A 19,848-nucleotide genomic window follows, 5' to 3' on the forward strand; every position below is an offset into this window, starting at 1 on the left:
TCATTTTGAATTTATGGAATAAAATATGGTAACTTTATTACATGTAATATATAAAAAATTCCAAGTTGTACATAATAAATTAGCAGTTTCAAGTTCAGGAGTTTTTAATTTATTCACTAAATTCTAGTATCATGGCATTTCTTTCCCCAGGCAAATAGTTTTCATTATCTATGCCAGTCACTATATTCATCATGCCCAAAACAATTCTTTTCAAGAAAACATCAAGAAATGGCACTTCATACACATAGAAACCCAGATGAAGTTTAAGAAAAAAGGGGAAAAAATGAAAGCAATTATCAACAAACTTGTAAAACTTTTCCAAATAGATACAAGTTCAGCAAAAGTTGATGACATTCTTGCTAATTGCTACAGTCAGAGTATAATAAATAAGCCCTATTCTGGAAATGCTATTTTTACATAAAACAAACCCTCAGAGACTACATCTATCTCTTAGTTCTTCAAAGGACCTGGTAGATATTAAGTCTTGAATAAAAACAGCTTCATGATATTTCCCTTTCTGTGTCATAGACTGGAAGGAAGAGGTAAGAAAAATCCTTTATATTTATGCCAAGTGCAGAAACCCTAAAACAATTCTGCAGACAAGGAACTTTAGTTGATAATAGTAGATAATAGTAGATAACAATTTGGAATTGAAGTGAGGAAGACCAGAGTTCAAATCTCCCTTCATACATTTAAGTTGTATGATACTGGACAAGTCACTTAGACTCTGCCTGGTTCAGTTTGTTGATCTGTCAAATAGGGCTAATGGCATCTACTTTATGATGAGAATCAAATAAGATAGCATAAATAACCACTTTGCAAACTTAAATCTGCTACATAAATCTACTTAATTGTTGATATTTTTATTGTTTTTGTGATTTTTATTATTCCTACATTGAAGGGGATCTTTAAGAATAGTAATTAATTTTTTAAAAGGAAAAGAAACAGGAATCTGCTCTCTTAAAAACCTCCCTAAAGACTACAGTGAAGTAACCAGTGAAGAACTCTAAACAAGATAGAACTGCCTGAAGGACTTTATATAATTGTGGGGACTCCATTTACTAAGAGAAACTTCAAATTGTTTTTAACTTATAGTTTTAGAAATTTGTGACACAAAGACCCCCAAATGGTAAGTACCAAAGATGGAGTGAATATTTGAACCTAGGTCTTCCTTACAGCAACTGGTATACTGTATCCATTCTGCTGTGCTTCATATAAAGATGCAATAAATTATAAACATAACAACCAGAAAAGGATCTTCATTGAGTCATAGTATCTAGTGTTACTCTTCCGATGGCCTTCTTTATGTTTTTACCTGAACATGAAGTTTCAGATATTAGTTACCAAATGAAGGGAAAATGAAGGATTGAGGTTAATTGTAGATATCTATTAAATGTCCTTGAAATGAATAGAAGAATTAAAGAATGAACGAATAAAGAGGTATTTTTGAAACACATTGTCAGAAGTTGTCTTAAGTTCTGAGAAAAAGTGGTGGCTTACTTCACTTAGTATAATTCTGACCCTTTGTAGATGATTGGCTCTTCATTCAATTAAAGTTTCAAAAGTACCTTTAGAATTTCAAGGACACAAAACCTACCCAATTCTTCATTTCTCCTTTTGTCTCAAAATATAACATGTTAATATGGCACTTTAAGTTTCACAAAATGCAAAATGCATAATCCTATGATTACTCTTTTTTTATAGATGAGGATTCTGGTACTCAAAAAATTGAATTGCACAAGAACATATGGCTAGAAAGTGTAATGCCAGTAACATTAGAGAACAAAATTAAAAGAATAATAATCATAAAACCAAAGATAAATTTAACTATTTATAGATGGTATGATGATATATTTAGCAAACCCTAGAGATTAGCAAAGAAAATGATAGAGACAACTGAGTAATTCCCTCAGTAAAATATCAGAATAAAAAGCAAATTCACAAATGCCATAAAATTTCTATGTAGTAAATAAAAACCTGGAAGTAATAAATATGAGAAATGCCATTCAAAATAACAACAATATTTAGGTGGGTTTTAATCTATCTACTCACAAAAAATACTAACATAAATACAAATATAAAACACTTTAAAAATAAAGAATGATAAATAATTGGAGGGGGAGTTACTATAAATGTTTGGGACATGAAAATATATTTAAAAATAAATTTTAGTGATTTTTTTTGTTTTTTGTGTTATCTACATTTCTTTTTAGAAATTTTCCCTATCTCTCAAAGATATATCCTATATAAAAATATTTTTAAAGAAAAAAAATGAAAACAAATCAGTAAAAATTTTCAATAGACTGAAAAAGTTAAAAAAAAAAAATGTGATTTTCCATACTAGTAGATTTCCCAAAAGAATATAAAGAAATGGGATTGGGAGGAAGGCAGTATCTTCTCATCATTTTCTGTAAAGCTGTGATTGTCACTTGTGATTCTACAGCATTTGCTTTTGATTATTTTATAATTGTTTCTTTTTTTATTCCATAGACATTATTTTTCTCATTTAGTTTGTTGTTGCATATTTTGCTCTGCATCAATTTATCTGAGTATTCCCAGGCTTATCTCTCTCATCAAAATTCATCATTTCTAGTTAGTCAATAAACATTTATTAAATGTCCATTATTGCCAGGCACTTTGTTAAGCTCTGGGAATACAAGGAAAGGCCCTTTTTTGAAGAAATACAGTCTAATATATATGTTCAAGCAAGCTACATACAGAATAAATTAGAAAAAATAATCTAAGAGAAGGCCCTAGAATTAAGGAATATAGGGAAAGATTTTCTGTATAAAGTAGGATTTTAGCTGAGTCCTGAAGGAATCCAGGGAAGATATCAAGAGACAAATAAAAGTATTACCTAACTAACTTCATCAAATATTGGTTCAATGTCTTTTTATCTTAAAAAACAGTAATTTAGAGATTTTTACATGTTTGGTGATTTAGACATACAAGATGTCTTGTTCACAATATACTTTTCTATTTCAATATCTTCCCTATTAATTTCTTTGCTTGGTTTTAAAATTTTAATTGGATTTTTTTCTTCCTTAGAATTTTGGTAATTTCACTATAGACAGGTAGCTAGACAGACAGATAGATAAAGATATTTATATTGATATATTCCACTGTTTCTCATTTTCTCATTCCTTTTGGTTAATATTGGATTCCCCAAGTTCTGGACATCAAAGTTGCTTTACCCTCCTTCTACCATAAGAAATTCACTTTTTGCCTCTCTTCCATCCCTGACCCCAAGTAATTTCTGGGGTTAAAGCAGAATAGACTTAAGCTCAATGCTAGTTCTTTTTTATTTTTAATGCAGCTGTGTATGGGTATGCATGTATGTATATATTCTTTAGTTACCTGAATTAATGCTGCTGCAAAGTACTGCCATCCCGAGTATATCTCTGTTTCCTATGCTACACCCTTTGCATAGAAGGAATAGAGGCATAGAGTAGAATGGAGACCAGCTACTGGTTGTCACAGAGACAAGCAAGGTGCACTGGCAGAGATTTTAGAAAGCAAAGAAACTATGATAGGATCCCTTACAGCTAGACGGGGCAGTGGATAGAAAACTGGATCTGGAATTAGGAAATCCTGAATTCAAATTAGACTTTTACCAGATGTATGACTTTGGCCAAGGTACTTAACCTGCATCTTTAAGTTTCCTCTACTGAAAGATGGTGATAATAATACCACTTATCTCTCAGGATTTTGAGGATCTAACAAAGTAATATTTTAAAGAATTTAGCATAGTGCCTGGCATATAGTAGGTAGTGAATAAACAGTTGGCTTCCTCCCTTTGCCCTTCCATCCACTTTGATAACTGATATCATAAATCATTGGATCCAGTTATACTTTCCTTCCAAAGAATAGGACTAATAGGGGAGGAGATGCTGAATGAGTACATTAAGAATTAGATATTATCATTTTCTGCTAGTAATGAATCAGATTCTTACCTTTTTAGGTATCTTGGTATTTTGACCTGCCAAAAGAGCTTCAATTGCTTTGATTCTTCTACATAATTCCCATTTGGCAGAAGTTTGTGAATTTGTGATGACTAGAGAACATATCTAGTCTGCCATCTTGTTGATCACTTAAGCCATTTTCCAATATCATATACATGAAGATCCTGCCTAAATTTTTAAATCTATACCTATCAATATAATGAAGGAATGTGCTTTATAGAGTTGGACAAAATTTGAAGAAGCAAACACTAGAAAAATCTTAGTGGTAATTATGAAGAAAACGAAGGAATGAAGAGAGAATAATATTTTCATGTTATTAATAATCATTAGTAATCAAAATTATTTGGGTACTGGTTTTAAAAAAAGAACAGTAAAACAGATTATATAAGGTAGAACTGAAAATAATTGAATTCAGTAACCCAGTGTAAAAAAATTTGAAAAAATAATTTTTTTTAGGAAATAACTACTTATTTCACAAGAACTGCTAAGAAAAGTATAAAGTGGGTTGGCTTAAATTAGACTGATCCCATGGTTTATAATTACCAATAAATTCAAAATGAATATTTGATTTGAATGTTAGAAGTCTTATCACTAAAACATTTTTAAATTATATTATGTATCTTTCATAGCTGTGGTGCTTATATAAATGAAGAAAAGGAAATGAATGTGAGAAATATTATGTAATTAATCAGATTTGACAACTAAAGAAACATGGAAATATAAGGAATTAGGGGAAATGGAGAGTATCAGGTTGACGACTTCTTCTTCCCAACTTCCTGTGTAAGAGCCATGCAGTCATTCAAACCTTTTCTTTTCCCTGACATTTACTCATTCACTGAATTCACTTCATTTTGAAAAACAAATAGAGAATATCTCTTTATTTTTTTCTTATTGACATGTATTAATGTATCATATAGTTTACTCCTTATAGAGACAGGAGAGATAGATATAGGACTTCCACCAAAAGTCCATAACATAAAGCAGCATCACAGTCTCAATACTAAACACCTAAAAGCCTTTCTCCCTGTGTCTTAGTTCCATTTTTAGGTGCTTCCTTGACTTGTCATTCTAGCTGCTTCCCACTTAACTTTGTACTTCAACCTTCTCATAAAAGGGAAAGCCAGCAGAGTTTTCACCTTTAATTTCTAATCAAAATTCTGCTCTTGCTTACTTTACTCTGGATTCAGTAGGACTCTGGCTTTCTGATTCTGGCAATGAAAAACAGTCTAACATGGAAACTGCAACCACGCAAAAAAAAAAAAAAATTTAAAAAAGGAGGGGGGATTATAAGATATTGGACTAGCAGTTGTTCCAAGAGGTCAGCTAATATTCCCGTTGTAAAGCATGACTTCAGAGAAACCAAATAAAATAAACACATGCCTTTTATTAATTTGGGTCTTACATAGGGTAGGTAGTGTCCAGATTTTTTTGCTGATTTAAATTAAATGCTTAATGATACATAATAATGTAAAGAAATTCCACAATCTTCCTTTTGGCTCATTATATAGTTTAGTGAAGGAACAAGGGCAGCAGAAAGAGCACATAATAGGAATTGTGAGAATATCCCAATAAAATAAATCAATTGTTTAAAAATGAAAGGATAAGATCTAAAGTGTACCAGGTAGGTGGTCACATGGAATATTTCAGGACCATATTAACAACCACTCAGAAGCAGTAAAAACATAGCTGTAGATAACAATGAGTCCAGCAGATTTTTTTTTCTTCCTGGGACTGTCTACTTCCTAGGACTGCAGATGCCATTTTAAGCTGTTTGTCATTATCACCCTAGTTGAAGAACAGCATTTCCTCTCCTAAGCACATCCACTCTTCTCAGAATCCGAGAGATGATTCAAAAAATGAAAGTGACCCAGATTGGAGACTGTATGAATATTATATTTAATCAAAATATACTCCCACCAGAAATACATAGTTATGAGGCACTGTTTGAGATACAAAGATGATTAACAAATAGACTCTGTCCTCAAGGATTTTATATTCTATCAGGAAGAGAAAGCAAGTACACAAATAATTCAAAAAGCAACAAAAAATGTGTTGAGACACAAATTGTTATGGATTTTGGAGGTGGGAAAATTTTATCCAATTTAAAGCACTAAAGAATGTAATAATGAAGGAAATGACATTTCATTGTCACATGTATGTTTTAGCCCCACTCTCAGGGCCAGGCTTATTATATCTCCTTCCCCCTTACATTTGGGTCTCCATATAATTTGGGGGAGTTAGTGTCTTTTTTCTCTATTAACAATTCAAACTGGGGCAGAGCCAAGATGGCAGAGAAGGCACACCTGACTTTCTAAGCTTCTCTCATACCCTCATTACTAATTATTAAAATCAGCCTCAAAAATAGCACTTGACTGGTAAAATTCACAAAGATTGGAAGTATAACTTACCAGCCAAAGATCACCAGAAAAGGTTTGTCCTGAGCGGTGGGAGTAGACCAGTGCAAGCTGGGATAGAACAAGAGGCTAACATGTGGAGCAGACTGGGGATGGGGGTCATCTCTGTGGTTAGAAAATTTATAGAGAAGACTCTACCATAGACTGGGATGTTCTGTTTTGGTTGCAAAGCAGTAGACCAGCAGAGAAATTAAAACCAAAGATAGAGGGTACTTTAAAAAACACCAGGACCTAACAGAATCTGGCTATGTCCACCCAAAACGGAGAATGAACTAGCACCAGCCACAACGCAGCTATGCAGCAGCATTCTGAAGCAGGGGCTTTTGTGGGGGCAGTCAAAAACCAACAAGGCAGAGGGGGCACAGCTTGGGGCAGCCTCTAATCTGCACAGTGTGGGGCTTGGTCTGGGGCAATAGAATTTCTGCAGCACAACTGTGCTCCCAGGCACAGACACTTCTGGTGTCTATGAGAGATAGGGCAACTGCTAATACCCAAAGTGGGCTTTTTTTGCGGGGGGGGGGGGGGGGAGTGACACTTTCACTGCTCAGCCCCCTAGGCAGTTGCTAATCCTCACAGAGGGGCTTCTCACAAGGAACTTCTGCAGCTCCACCCATGGGACCCAGGCCTGAGTCACTTCCAGGTAGGAACTTTTCCCAGAGTACTCCCAGAGCCCAGCTGCTCTTTGCAGCCCGTTGGCAGGATAGCTACTGTCCGTATATCCATCCATGCTCTGCAGAAGAAGCTGGTAACCTCTTTCCCTGAATACAGATCCTACAGGCTTTTAAAAAAAATGAGAAAAAAAATCAAAAGGATGATTGATAGATTCTATACAGAAATAGAGCAGGTTTTCAACCCAGAAGACACTAATAACAGTCTCCAGACAATACAACAAAGGGGGATGTAACCTGTTCCCCATCATACAAGGCTCTCCTGGAAGAAACTATAAAAATTCTTAAAAACTAAAAAAACTATTAAAAAAGAGAGCTAGAAGAAAAATGGGGAAAGGAAAGAGAAGCTATGCAAGAGAGTAACAACTTCCTGAAATGTGAATTGGAAAAGATAAAGAACTCCAGGAAGTGCAGGGAAACAGAATTTGTGAACTGGAAAAGGTAAAGAACTCCCAGGAAAGTAGGATTAGTGAATTGGAAAAGATAAAGAACTCCCAAGAAAGTAGGATTTGTGAATTGAAAAAAGAAAATAACTCAGTAAAAAAAAATTAATGAAATGGAAAAAATTCCATAGAGCAAAACAAATCATTTAAAAACTCAACTGGACATATACAAAAAGAAGTAAAAAAAAAAAGCTAATGAAGAAAATAACTCATTAAAAATCAGAACTGAACAAATAGAAATGAATGATTCATTGAGACATCAAGAATAAGTCAAGCAAAACCAAAAAAAATGAAAAATTAGAAAAAATAGTAAATATCTACTTGGAAAAAGAACAGACCTGGAAAATAGATCTAGGAGAGATAATCTGAGGATTTTTGGACTTCCTGAAAGTTATGATGAAAAAAAAGAGCTTAGATACTATTTTACAGGAAATCACCAAAGAGAACTGCCCAGATGTAATAGAATCAGAAGGTACAACAGGAATTGAAAGAATTCATCAAACACCTTCTGAAAAAGACCCTAAAATAAAAATGTTGTGGCCAAACTTCAGAGGTATCAGACTAAGGAAAAAATATTACAAGCAGCCAGAAAAAAAAAATTCAAATATTGAGGTGCCACAATAAGGATCATTCAAGATCTAGCTGCTTCCACATTAAAAGATCAAAGGGCCTGGAATCCGATATTTTGAAAGGCACAAGAACTTGCAATGCAGCCAAGAATAAACTACCCAGCTAAGCTGAGCATTTTCTTCCATGGAAAAAAATAGACATTTAATGAAACGGATGAAATCCATTTGTTTATAAGGAAAAAACCAGAACTAAACAAATAATTTAATCTCCAACCATAGGACTCAAGAGAAGCAGGAAAAGTAAAGAGAACTCTTGAGAACTGTATTTCTGTTGTGGATATACATAAAGAGTACATGCATAATTTGATTTTACTGATAAAACATTAAAAAGGAAAGTAGAAATGGAAAGGGGAGGGTATCAGAAAAAGAGGAAAGGGGAGATAAAAAGAGTATTCCACAAAGAGGCAAAGGAAACCAATCTATCTGAGGGAACATAGAGAGGGTTAGGAACACTTTGGGAATTTTACTCTTATCCAAATTGGCTCAAAGAGAAAATAACTGACATAATTGGTTTACAGAGAAACTTGTCTCACCTCATTAAAAAGTGGGAGAGGAAAAGGGAAAAGGAAAAGAATAATAAGGGAAGGGTACAAGAAAAAGAAAGGAATTCAAAGGGGGTGGGAGAGATCTTAAAGAGGCAAAGCTGTGTGACACAAGTGGTGCCCATAAACTCAATACTGGAAAAGGGGGTAAGGGGAGGCAAGAAAAAGAAAAGCATAATCTGAGGATAATAAGATGGCAGGAAATACAGAATTAACTATTTTAACCATAAATGTGAATGGGATGAACTGTCTCATAAAGTGGAGGAATATATTGTTTACAGGAAACACATTCAAAGCACAGAGATACATACAGAGTAAAGGTAAAAGGCTGGAGCAGAATCTATTATCCAGGTGAAAAAAGGTAATTATCTCAGATCAAAAAAGCAAAAATTGATCTATTTTGAGATAGAAGGAAACTATATCTCAAAGAATAGCAAAGACAATTAAGCAATATAAATACTAAACATATATGCACCAAGTGGTATACATCTAATTTCCAAAGGAAGTTAAGAAAGTCCAAGAAGAAATAGACAGCAAAAGATAAGTGGAAGATCTCAACCTCACCCAGAAAGATAAACAAACCACAAAACAAATAAGAAAGAAATTTAAGAGAAAAAATTAGATGGATAGTATTTAAAAACTGTGATAAAAAGGAGTTACTTTCCTCAGAGTTCATGGAACCTATACAAAAATTGGACATATATTAGGACAAAAGACCTAAAAAATGCAAGAAGACAGAAATAGTAAATGCTTTCTTTTCAGACCAAATGAATAAAACTACATTCAACAAAAAGAAAATAGACCAAAAAAATTAGAAATTAAATAATATCTTAAAGAATGATTTAAACAGCAAATTATAGACACAATTAATAATTTCAGCCAAGATAATGACAATGATGAGACATCATATCAAAATTTATGGGATGCAGCCTAAGTGGTAATATGGGGAAATTTTATATCTATAGAGGCTTACTTGAATAAAATAGGGAATGAGATGATCAATGAATTGGGCTTGCAACTTAAAAAACTAGAAAAAGACCAAATTAAAAACCCCCAATCAAATAATAAACTTGAAATTCTAAAGTTAAAAGGAGAAATTAATAATATTGAAAGTAAAAGGGGCAGAGCCAAGATGGCGGAGAAGGCACATGTGACTTTCTAAGCTCTTCTCTTTACCCTCTTATCAATATTATAGCCCAAAATAATTTACAATTAAAAAGATAAAAGTATAACAACTCACCAGCCAAAGAAAATTTTAGTCTCCCCAAAAAAGGTTTGTTCCAGGATAGGAGGGAGATCAGAGACTAGGAGAAATTAGTCCAAGGAGGCCCAAACCGAAAGTGAGGCAAGATCTCAGCAAGCTCACGCCCCAACCGGCATTGGGGCTTTTCCTTGGGGAGTTGTGAACCTGACGGCAGGAGGGCAAGGCCAGGTTAGCCTAATCTGTGCTGTGGGGGCTTGGCTTTAAATAGAGTTTCGGGCGAGACGGGAGACATTGGGGAGAGACATTGGGGGAGACTGCCCGGCAGAATTTCGTGAAAGGGGGTTTGAGTCATTCAATACCCACAGCCCCACAAGAGGCTCCGGTTGGGGCAGTGACACTTTCACCCCTTAGTCTCTAGCCTAACACTAACCCAACAGCACTTTGATAGAGCCAGTGCTGAACCACCTCCTGTTGGGGGGGAAACCTCACCAGAGCACCCCATACCTTGAGCCTGAAACTGGTTTACATCTCCAACGCAGAGGAAGTGGTAACCCTTGCCTAGGAGGATACCCAAAGGTTTAAAACATGAATAAAAAAAGATGAAAAGAAAACACAGTTCATTGCAGAAAAAGAGCAGGTCAAAACCTGAAGAGACAATAGCAAACATGCACCAGACCCTTTTCACATGATCCTCCTTAGAAGAGAAAATTAAAAGTCTCAAAAGAGAGTTAGAAGATAAATGGGAAAGGAAAGAAAGTTAAAAGAGACAACAACTTCCTGAAATAGAATTGAAAGTAAAAAATTAGGAAAGTAAGAATTTTTGAATTGAAAAATAAAGAATTACTAAAATAGGATTTGTGAATTGAAAAAAAAAAGAACTTTAAGAAAGTAGGATCTGTGAATTGAAAAGAAAATAAACCAAAAAAAAGTGAAAGGAAAAATTATAGATCAAAAAAACATTTAAAAAATTCAATTGGACATATAAAAAAGAAATTTAAAAAGAATGAAAAAATAATTTTTAAAAATTAGAACTGAAAAATAGAAACTAATGATTCGAGACAAAGAACAAATAAGCAAAACCAAAAAAATGCAAACTGAAAAAACAGAATTATCTACTTCAAATGACAGACTTGGAAAAAGATCAGAGATAATCTGAGGATTATTGCACTTTCGAAAAACTATGATGAAAAAGGTTTAGATATATTTTAAAGAAATCAAAAGAGAACGCCCAGATGTAATAGAATGAAGGTAAAAGGCATTGAAAGAATTATTTAACACCTTCTGAAAGAGACCCAAAATAAAAACCCCAAGGAATATTGTCAAATTTCAGAACTATCAGATTAAGGAAAAAATTTTACAAAGCAAAAAAAAAAAAAAAAAACAATTTAAATGAGGGCCACAAAAAGACACCCAAGATCGGTGCCCATTAAAGGATCGAAGGGCCTAGAATTGATATTCCAAAGGCAAAAAGAAGGGAATGCAGCCAAGAATAAACTACCTATTGTTGAAATTTTCTTCCAGGGAAGAAGATAACATTTAATGAAACAAATGAATTCCTTTGTTTCAAGAAAACCAGAACAAAAAAAAATTTGATCTCCAAACCAAGGGACCAGGGATGGTAAAAGTTTTGAGAATTTATTTCTGTTGTGGATATACAAAAAGAATACATTTAATTTGATTTTACTGATATAAATAAAAAGGAAGTAGATATGGAAAGGGATAACAGAATAAGGTGGGAAGGAGGGATAAAAAAGAGGGAAACCAATCCCAGAAGAGGCAAAGGAAACTTATCATATCTGAGGGAAAGAGGGGGAGGAACATTGTGGAATCTTATTCTCACAGAGTTGGCTAAAAGAAAATAATTAATTTGTTTTAGAGAAAATTTTCTCCTTTAAAAAGGGGGAGAGAAAAGGGGAAAGAAAGAGAAGGGAAGAAGGGGAAAGATGCAAAGGGGAGGGAGGGATTATAAAGAGGATAAATATCGGATAAAGTTAATAAGTTCAAAAAGGAAAAGAGGGTTGGGGAGGAAGAAAAGTAAACAAATCTGGGGTTTTAGGATGGAGGAAAACAGAATTAGAATTCAACCGAAATGTGAATGGGATGAACTTAAAAGAGAAGGAGATGCGATGATCAAAGTCGAATCAAATGTTTTGTTTTAAAAGAAACACATTTAAAGTAGGGAGATACATATAGAGGGTAAAAGGTGGAGCAAAATCTATTAGCCAGGGAAGTCAAAAAGGTAGTATCCTTATCTCAGATCCAAAGCAAAATTGATTAATTAAAAGAGAAAGGAAGGAAACTACATCCCAAAGGGTAGCATAAAAATGAAGCAATATCAATAAAACATATATGCACCAAGTGGTAGGGATCCAATGACAAAAGGAGAAGTTAAAGAATTGGAAGAAAAGCAAAAAAATGTAAAGGGGAGTTCAACCTGCACCTCAGAATTAGACAAACAAACCACAAAACAAAAAGAAAGAAATTAAAGGCCCAAAGAATATTAGAAAATTTAGGTACCTCTGGAAAAATTAATGGAGATAAAGGGAAATATTTTTTCCTCAGCAGTTCATGGAACCTATTCAAAAATTCCATATATTAGACATAAAGACCTAAAATTAAAAAGAAAGAAAAAGTAAATGCTTTTCAGATCATGATGCAATAAAAACTACATTCAACAAAAAGAAAAGACCAAAAGTAATTGGAAACTAAACAACCATTTAAAGAATGATTGGGTGAAGCAGCAAATTATAGGTACAATTAATTTTACCAAGATAATGAAAGAGAGACGTATAAAAATTGGTAAAATTGGAATAAGAGGGAATTTTATATACTTGAGGCTTAATTGAAAAAAAGAGAAAGAAATTAATAGGGCTTGCAACAAAAAACAAAAAGGCCAAATTAAAACCCCAATCAAATTAAATTTGAAATTTAAAATTAAAAGGAGAAATTAAAAAATATTGGGTAAAAAATATTGAATAATTAATAAATTGGTTGGTTCTATGAAAAGCCAAAAAATAGATAAGTTTTTTGGAAATCTGATTAGAAAAAGGAGGGAGGAAAATGAAATTTTTAATGAAAAGGAAACTTCCAAATGAAGAGGAAATTAGAGAAATAATGGAGTTATTTTGTCAACCTTTACCAATAAATTTATAATTTAAGGAAATGATGATACTCCCAAAAAATATAGACTTCCCAAACTAGAAGAGGAAGAATTGTTGAATAGTCCCATTTAGAAAAGGAAAGGAACAGGCAAAATCTCCCCAAATGGATTTAAAAAACCCATTTGAACTTTCCTTATAAAATTATTTAAAGGGAAATTTCCCAAACCCTTTTACCTAAATTATTTGAAAAACCAGGGACAATCCCAAAAACCCCCAAAATACAGAAACATGAAAAGACAAGAATTTTCCAAAGCCCAGGGCTTCCCCTCCTGCCCTGAAAAAGATTTGATCCAAACCAAAAAACATTTGTTTTTCCAAAATCCACCATTTCCATAGAACTGTTACAAACTCAACCATTCCCAGCACCCCCCAACCTTTAAAATGGCTGATTTAAAAGGTTTAAAATAAATCAATTAAAAAAAAATCCCCTTTGGGAATTAGAAACCCCAAATTCTTTTTTTCCCCCGAAAAGGGAAAAAACCCCCCCAAAACCCCAACGAAATTTTCCCGGGAAACCGGAACCAAAGGGAAAACGAAACAGACAAAAAACCATTTTCCCCAAAAAAGTCTGGCAAACCAAGAAAAATTTAAATCCAGGGGGCAAATATAAAAAGATGTTTCCAAAAATCTTTTTGCCACCCGACCCAAAATAGGCCTTAAAAAAAAAAGGCCCAAAAGCAAATGGGGCTTTCAGACTAAAAAAAAACAAACCCCAAAACCAGGATTCAAAAAAGTTGCAGGAAAGGGTCAAGGCCACCAACCCAGCAACCTGCAAAACCAAACCCGAGGGGATCAGCTTTCCAAAAAAAGGCAGAAACTAGATTGATCCACACTTAAAAAACAAGTAAAGGGGTCAGACCCAGGAAGAGAATGAAATTATTAATAAATTAGGAAAAGGAGGGTTTACCCTTCAGACCGTAAGGAAAGAATTTAGACCAAAAGAAGAAAGATTTACGATTAAAATTTTGACCTACCAAACGAAAAGGCAAAACAAACAATGGCAGATAAGAAGAAGGAAGAATGGGAAAATATTTTCCAGTGAAAGGTTGGGCATTTAAACAAGAAAACCTAATTTAAAAAAAATTTCCCGGGTCAAAGTGCAAATGATAAGAAATAAATATTTATACATAAAAGTCCCAAAACAGAAAGGGTTTAAATTGATACCACCAATTTCCCCAGATTGGGTGAAAAAAAGATGAGGAGGGGTGGGAAAAAGCTTGAGATTTTGGAGTTGAATAACCCAACCATTCCCGAGAGTAGTTTAACCACGTTTCAACCGGCAACCCCATCCAGCAGGTTATGGCTTATATCCCAAAATAAAGAAGGGGGGACCCGGGCAGAATGTTTGTAGCAGCCCCTTTGTTGGTAGAAACTGAAAACGGAGGATGCCCATCAGTTGGAGAATGATAATTTGTATATGAATATTGGAATATTTTCTTAAGAAATGACCAGGATACAGAAAGGCCTGAGACTTTAAAACTGATGCTGGGAAAGCAAGACCAGGTGACAAATACTTCAACAAAATACTATATGATGACCAGTTCTGATGGACCGCCATCCTGAAATGAGATAACCAAATCATTTCCAATGGAGCAGGAATGAACTGTAGCCCAAGAAAGAACTCTGGGATGACTAAAAACCATTACATTGAATACCCAATCCCTATTTTGCCCACCCATTTTTGATTTTTCACGCAATTGTACAATATTTCAGAGTTGACTTTTGTACAGGAAAATAACGGTTTTTGTATTATTTTTGTATCTAATTTATATTTTAATATATTTAACATCTACTGGTCATCCGCCATCTGGGGGGTGAGGGTAAGAGGTGAAAATTGAACAAGAGGTTTTAAATTGTTAATGTTAAAAGCCCCCATAATAAACCCAAAAAAAAGGCTATTAAATGAAAAAAAAAAAAAGATCTGATCTCAGTGATTTCCAAGCATAGAATCATTTACTTAAATCTTCCATTGCTCCATAGGTGCAAGACATTTGGAGGAAGGAAGAGAAGATTTGGCTGGATGCTATATGGAATAACATAACAAATTTCTTATTCATTTTTTTATAAATTGGATTTATTTGCCTAAGAATTTTTATTACTACTGAAGTTACAGATCTAGTCCCTATTCCTATGTATCATTTTTTTTCTAAGTTTTTATTGACAGAACATGTGCATGGGTAATTTTTTACAACATTATCCTCTGCACTCCTGCTCTGACATTTCTCTTCCCTCCCTCCACTCCCCCCCCTTAGGGGCAGCACCATACATGTTAAACATTTATAATATCCAGATACAGATGTGTGAGACACATTTTGTAAGGAGAATTGGATTGAGAAAAAATATCCTGGTAAGAAAACAAAATGCCAAAGTTTACATCATTTCCCAGTGTTCCTTTCTGGGTGTAGCTGCTTTCGTCCATCATTGATAAATGGAACTGAGTTAGATCTTCTCTTTGTTGAAAAGTATCTACTCTTCAGAATATATCCTCAACAGTATCATTGAAGAAGAATAAGATCTCCTGGTTCCCATTTCATTTAGCATCAGTCCAATAAGTCCTCCAAGCCCTCTATTCATCCCCATCTTAGAGAACAATAAATTTCCATAAATTCATATACCTAATTTGCCCAACCATTCTCCAATTGATGGATATTCATTATTTTCCAATTTCTAATACAAAAAAGGGCTGCCCAGATATTTTAATAACGGTTCCTTTCCCTCTTTAGTATTTTTTGGGAATTAAGCCAGTAGACTGCAGGAAAATGGGATGCAGTTTGATAACTTTTGGGACATAAGATTGCCTCCAGAATGGAGATTATTCCTCCCCAACAAAGACAGTGTCCCTGTTTTCAAACATCCCTCCAAATTCATCTTATTTTTCCTATCATCTTAGCCAATTGAAGGGTGTGTAGTGGTATCTCAGAGTTGTCTTTTTTGATTTCTCTTGATCAATAATAATTTGAACACTTTCATGAGTAGAAAAGTTTAATTTACATCGAAAATTGTCTGTTCATATCCTTTGACCATTTATCAATTGGGGAATGGTTTGATTTCACATAAATTAGAGTGAATTCTCTATATATTTTGGAAATGAGGCCTTTATCAGAATCTTTAACTGTAAAAATATTTTCCCAGTTTGTTGCTTTCTAATTTTGTTTTGATTAGTTTTTTTGCAAATTTTAATTTGGGGTAATCAAATTTTATTTTGTGATCAAAATGATCTCTAGTTTTTCTTTTGGTCACAAATTTTCCCTCCTCCACAAGTCTGAGAGGAAAACTATTCATGTTCTTCTAATTTATTTATGATCCTTCTTTATGCCTAAATCATGAACCCATTTTGATCTTATTGGTATGATGTTGGGGGTCCATACCAATTTCGCCATACAATTTCAGTTTTCCAGCAGTTTTGTCAAATAATGAATTCATCCCAAAAGTTAGGGATTTTGGGTTTGTCAAACACAGATTGGTTATAATTGACATTTTGTCTTGTGAAAACCATTCCACTGGTCAACTAATCTATTTCTTAAATCCCAAATTTTGGGGACTGCTACTTTATAATATAGTTTTAGATCAGGTACATAACCTTCATTTGATTTTTTCATTAACCCTTTGAAATTTTGACCGTTTGTTCCCAAAAATTTTTTTTATTTTTCTAGGTTATTAAAATAATTTTGGGAGTCTGATTGGATGGACCAAAAAAAAGAGAAGTTTAGGTAGTATTGTCATCTTTATTACATTCACTTGCCATCCAAAGCCCCCTTTTAAATTTTCCCAGTTATTTAAACTGATTTATTTTGTGGAAAGGTACTTGTCATACAATTCTCTTTCCTTTGGTAGATAGATTCCCAAATATTTTATATTATCAACAGGTATTTTGAATGGAATTTCTCCTTGTATCTCTTGCTCTTGGATTTTGTTGGTGATGTATAAAAATGATGAGGATTTATGTAGGTTTATTTTGTATTCTGCAACTTTGCTAAAGATATAGATTATTTCTAATAGCTTTTTAGATTTGGGGGTTCTAAATACCATCATATCATTTGAAAGAGTATAGTTTGTTTCCTCATTACCTGTTCTAATTCCTTTTAACTTTTCGATTCTTATTGCCGGCTAGCGTTTCTAATAAATATTGAATAATAATGATGAAGGGCAACCTTGCACCCTGATCTTATGGGAAAGGTTCCAGTTTATCCCCATTTATGATGCTTATTGGTTTAAATATATGCCCTATATTTTGGAAAAGTCCATTTATTCTATCCCCTCAAGTGCTTTTATTAGGAATGATGGATTTTATCAAATGTTTTTCTGCATCTATTGTGAGATCATATGGTTTTTTTAATTTGGTTATTAATATCCAATTATATTGATAGTTTTCCAATTTGAACTGTCCTGCATTCCTGTATAAACCTACTTATCATAGTGTATTATCCTGGGGATGATTTTCTGTAATCTTTTGTATATTTTTGTTTAAATTTTAGATCAATATTTTTAGGGAGATTGGTCATTTTTTTCTTTTTAACCATTGGTTTAGGTACGACCATATCGTGCTAAAAGGAATTTGGTGGACATTATTCCTATTTTTTCAAATAGTTTATATAATGGAGTTAATTTTTTTAAATGTTTTGTAGAATTCCATTAAATCCATCTGGTCCTATTTTTTTTAGGGAGTTGGTTAATAGCTTATTTATTTCTTCTTCAAATGGGACCTTTTAAATTTATTTCTTCCTTGTTAATTTGGGCAAGCTTTAAAAGGCCCTTTCATTTGTATTGAATTTAAAAGTTGGGAATTATTCCTAATTTTCCCAATTTTTCAAGGAAATTTCCCCTTTCATTTTTTAAGACAAAATTTGATTTTTTTCCTTTCCTTTAACGATTTAAAGGTTTTTATTTTGTTGGTTTTTTCATAGAACCAACCTTAGTTTTATTAATTAATTCAATAGTTTTTTTTTTTACTTTCAATTTTATTGACCTCTCCTTTTATTTTTAGAATTTTAAGTTTAATGTTTGGCTGGGGGGTTTTAATTTGTTCCTTTTCCACATTTTTAGTTGCAAGCCCAATTTATTATTCTCTGTCTCTATTTTAGGCAAGAGCCTAGAGATATGAAACTTTATTATACTTTGGCTATCCCACACATTTTGGTATGACATTATTATTTATTTTCTGGGGGTTATTAATTATTAAGGGATTTTTTTCACCCAATCATTCTTTAGAAATTATTTAGTTTTGATTATTTTTGGTTATTTTTCCCATTTTTAGAAGAATTTTCATTCTTTTCTGAAAAGGTGCTTTAATTGCCACCATTTATTTTTAGGTTTTTTCCTTTAGGTCCTTAAATTCCATGAACTAAGAAGAAAATACCCTTTTTTTCCAAGTTTTTCCAAAATTTTAATCAACTTTTTTATTCTTTTTTTTTTTCTTATTTATTTTTTTTGATTTATCTTTTGAAAAAGGCAATTCCCACATTTTATTTTGCTGCATTTTCTTTGAAAAGTTCCCTTTTTTCTTTTAAGAATTCTAAAACCTGGATAATTTTATTTATTTTTTTTATTACCTAGCTCCCTTTTAAAGTATTTTTTCCTTTTCTTTATTTGATCAATTTTTTGCTTTTTTGCTTATTGAGATAATTCTTTCTTTTTTTTTCCCCGGCTATAATTCTGGGCCAATTTTTATTTCCTGTTGTATCAATTTTTTTCAAATTTTTTTAATCCAATTTCTAATGTTCCTTTGGGGAGTTTCCCATTTTTTTTAAAAATTTACCATTTTTCCATTTTTCTTTTATTTTTTCCTTTTTCCCTATCCCTCCCAGTATTAAATTGTAACCATTTTCTTTCACCCCCTTTTATATCCTCCCCCATTGAGTTCGTCCCCATTTCCCCTTTTTCCAATTTTATTCCCTTTCCGCTACTTATCCTTTTTTCATTTTTTCCAACTTTAATGAGGGGAGAATTTCCCCCAATCCCTTTCTATTTTTTTTTTGGTTTGGAAGAAGCCAAATTTCTTCCATTCTTTTTTAGAAAATATTTTTTCCCTTTGGGATTTAAAATTTTTTACCCTTTTTAGGTAAATTTTTCTATCTATTTAGAACAAATTTAAGTGTTTTTTTATTTTTAAAGAAAAAACCCAAGAACTTTTTCCTTTTTGGTTTCTTGAGTCCTATTTGGAGACAAACGTTTGTTCTGGTTTTTTTATCAAAAATAGTGAAAATTTTTATTTTGAAGTCCACTTCTTTAAAAAGTCCCCTTTTGGCTGTTGTTATTTTTTTGCAAAAGCAACCTTTAATTCGATTGGGCCTTTGACCTTTTACCCTCTGTTTCTATAACTTCTGGGCAGTTCTCTTTGATAATTTCCTGTAAAATAGTATCCAGGATCTTTTTTTCATCATATTTTTCAGGGAGTCCAATAATTCTCAAATTGTCTCTTGTAGATCTGTTTTCCAGGTCTGTTGTTTTCCCAAGAAGGTATTTGACATTTTTTCCATTGTTTCATTTTTTTTGGTTTTGTTTGACTGATTTTTGGTATCTCCTCAAGTCATTCAATTCCATTTGTTCGATTCTGATTTTCAATGAAGTATTTTCTTCACTCACTTTTTTTATATCTTTTTCTAATTGTCCAATTGAGTTGCTTTGTTCGATGGAATTTTTTTCCATTTTGCCAATTTTATTTTTTAGAGCACTATTTTCTTTTTCCAGTTCACTAATTCTGTTTTTCAAGATTTGATTTTTTATCCATGTTATCTTTAAATGAGTGGGATGACTTATTCTTACTCTCTTCCCAAGCTTCCCTTTCCTTTTCCCATTTTTTCTTCTAGCTCGCTTGTGAGAGCCTTT

The 19,848-nt window shown here is 33.0% G+C and overlaps 1 protein-coding gene across 5 annotated transcripts in view; it reads right to left on the reverse strand.

Moving 5' to 3' along the window:
• Positions 1 to 19,848, reverse strand: part of MLIP (muscular LMNA interacting protein) — a 382,597-nt gene that overhangs the window by 106,261 nt on the left and 256,488 nt on the right. The window lies entirely within an intron of this gene.

The sequence above is a fragment of the Sarcophilus harrisii genome, chromosome 4 (genome assembly GCF_902635505.1).
Source record: "Sarcophilus harrisii chromosome 4, mSarHar1.11, whole genome shotgun sequence".
In the NCBI taxonomy this organism is placed as follows: domain Eukaryota; kingdom Metazoa; phylum Chordata; class Mammalia; order Dasyuromorphia; family Dasyuridae; genus Sarcophilus; species Sarcophilus harrisii.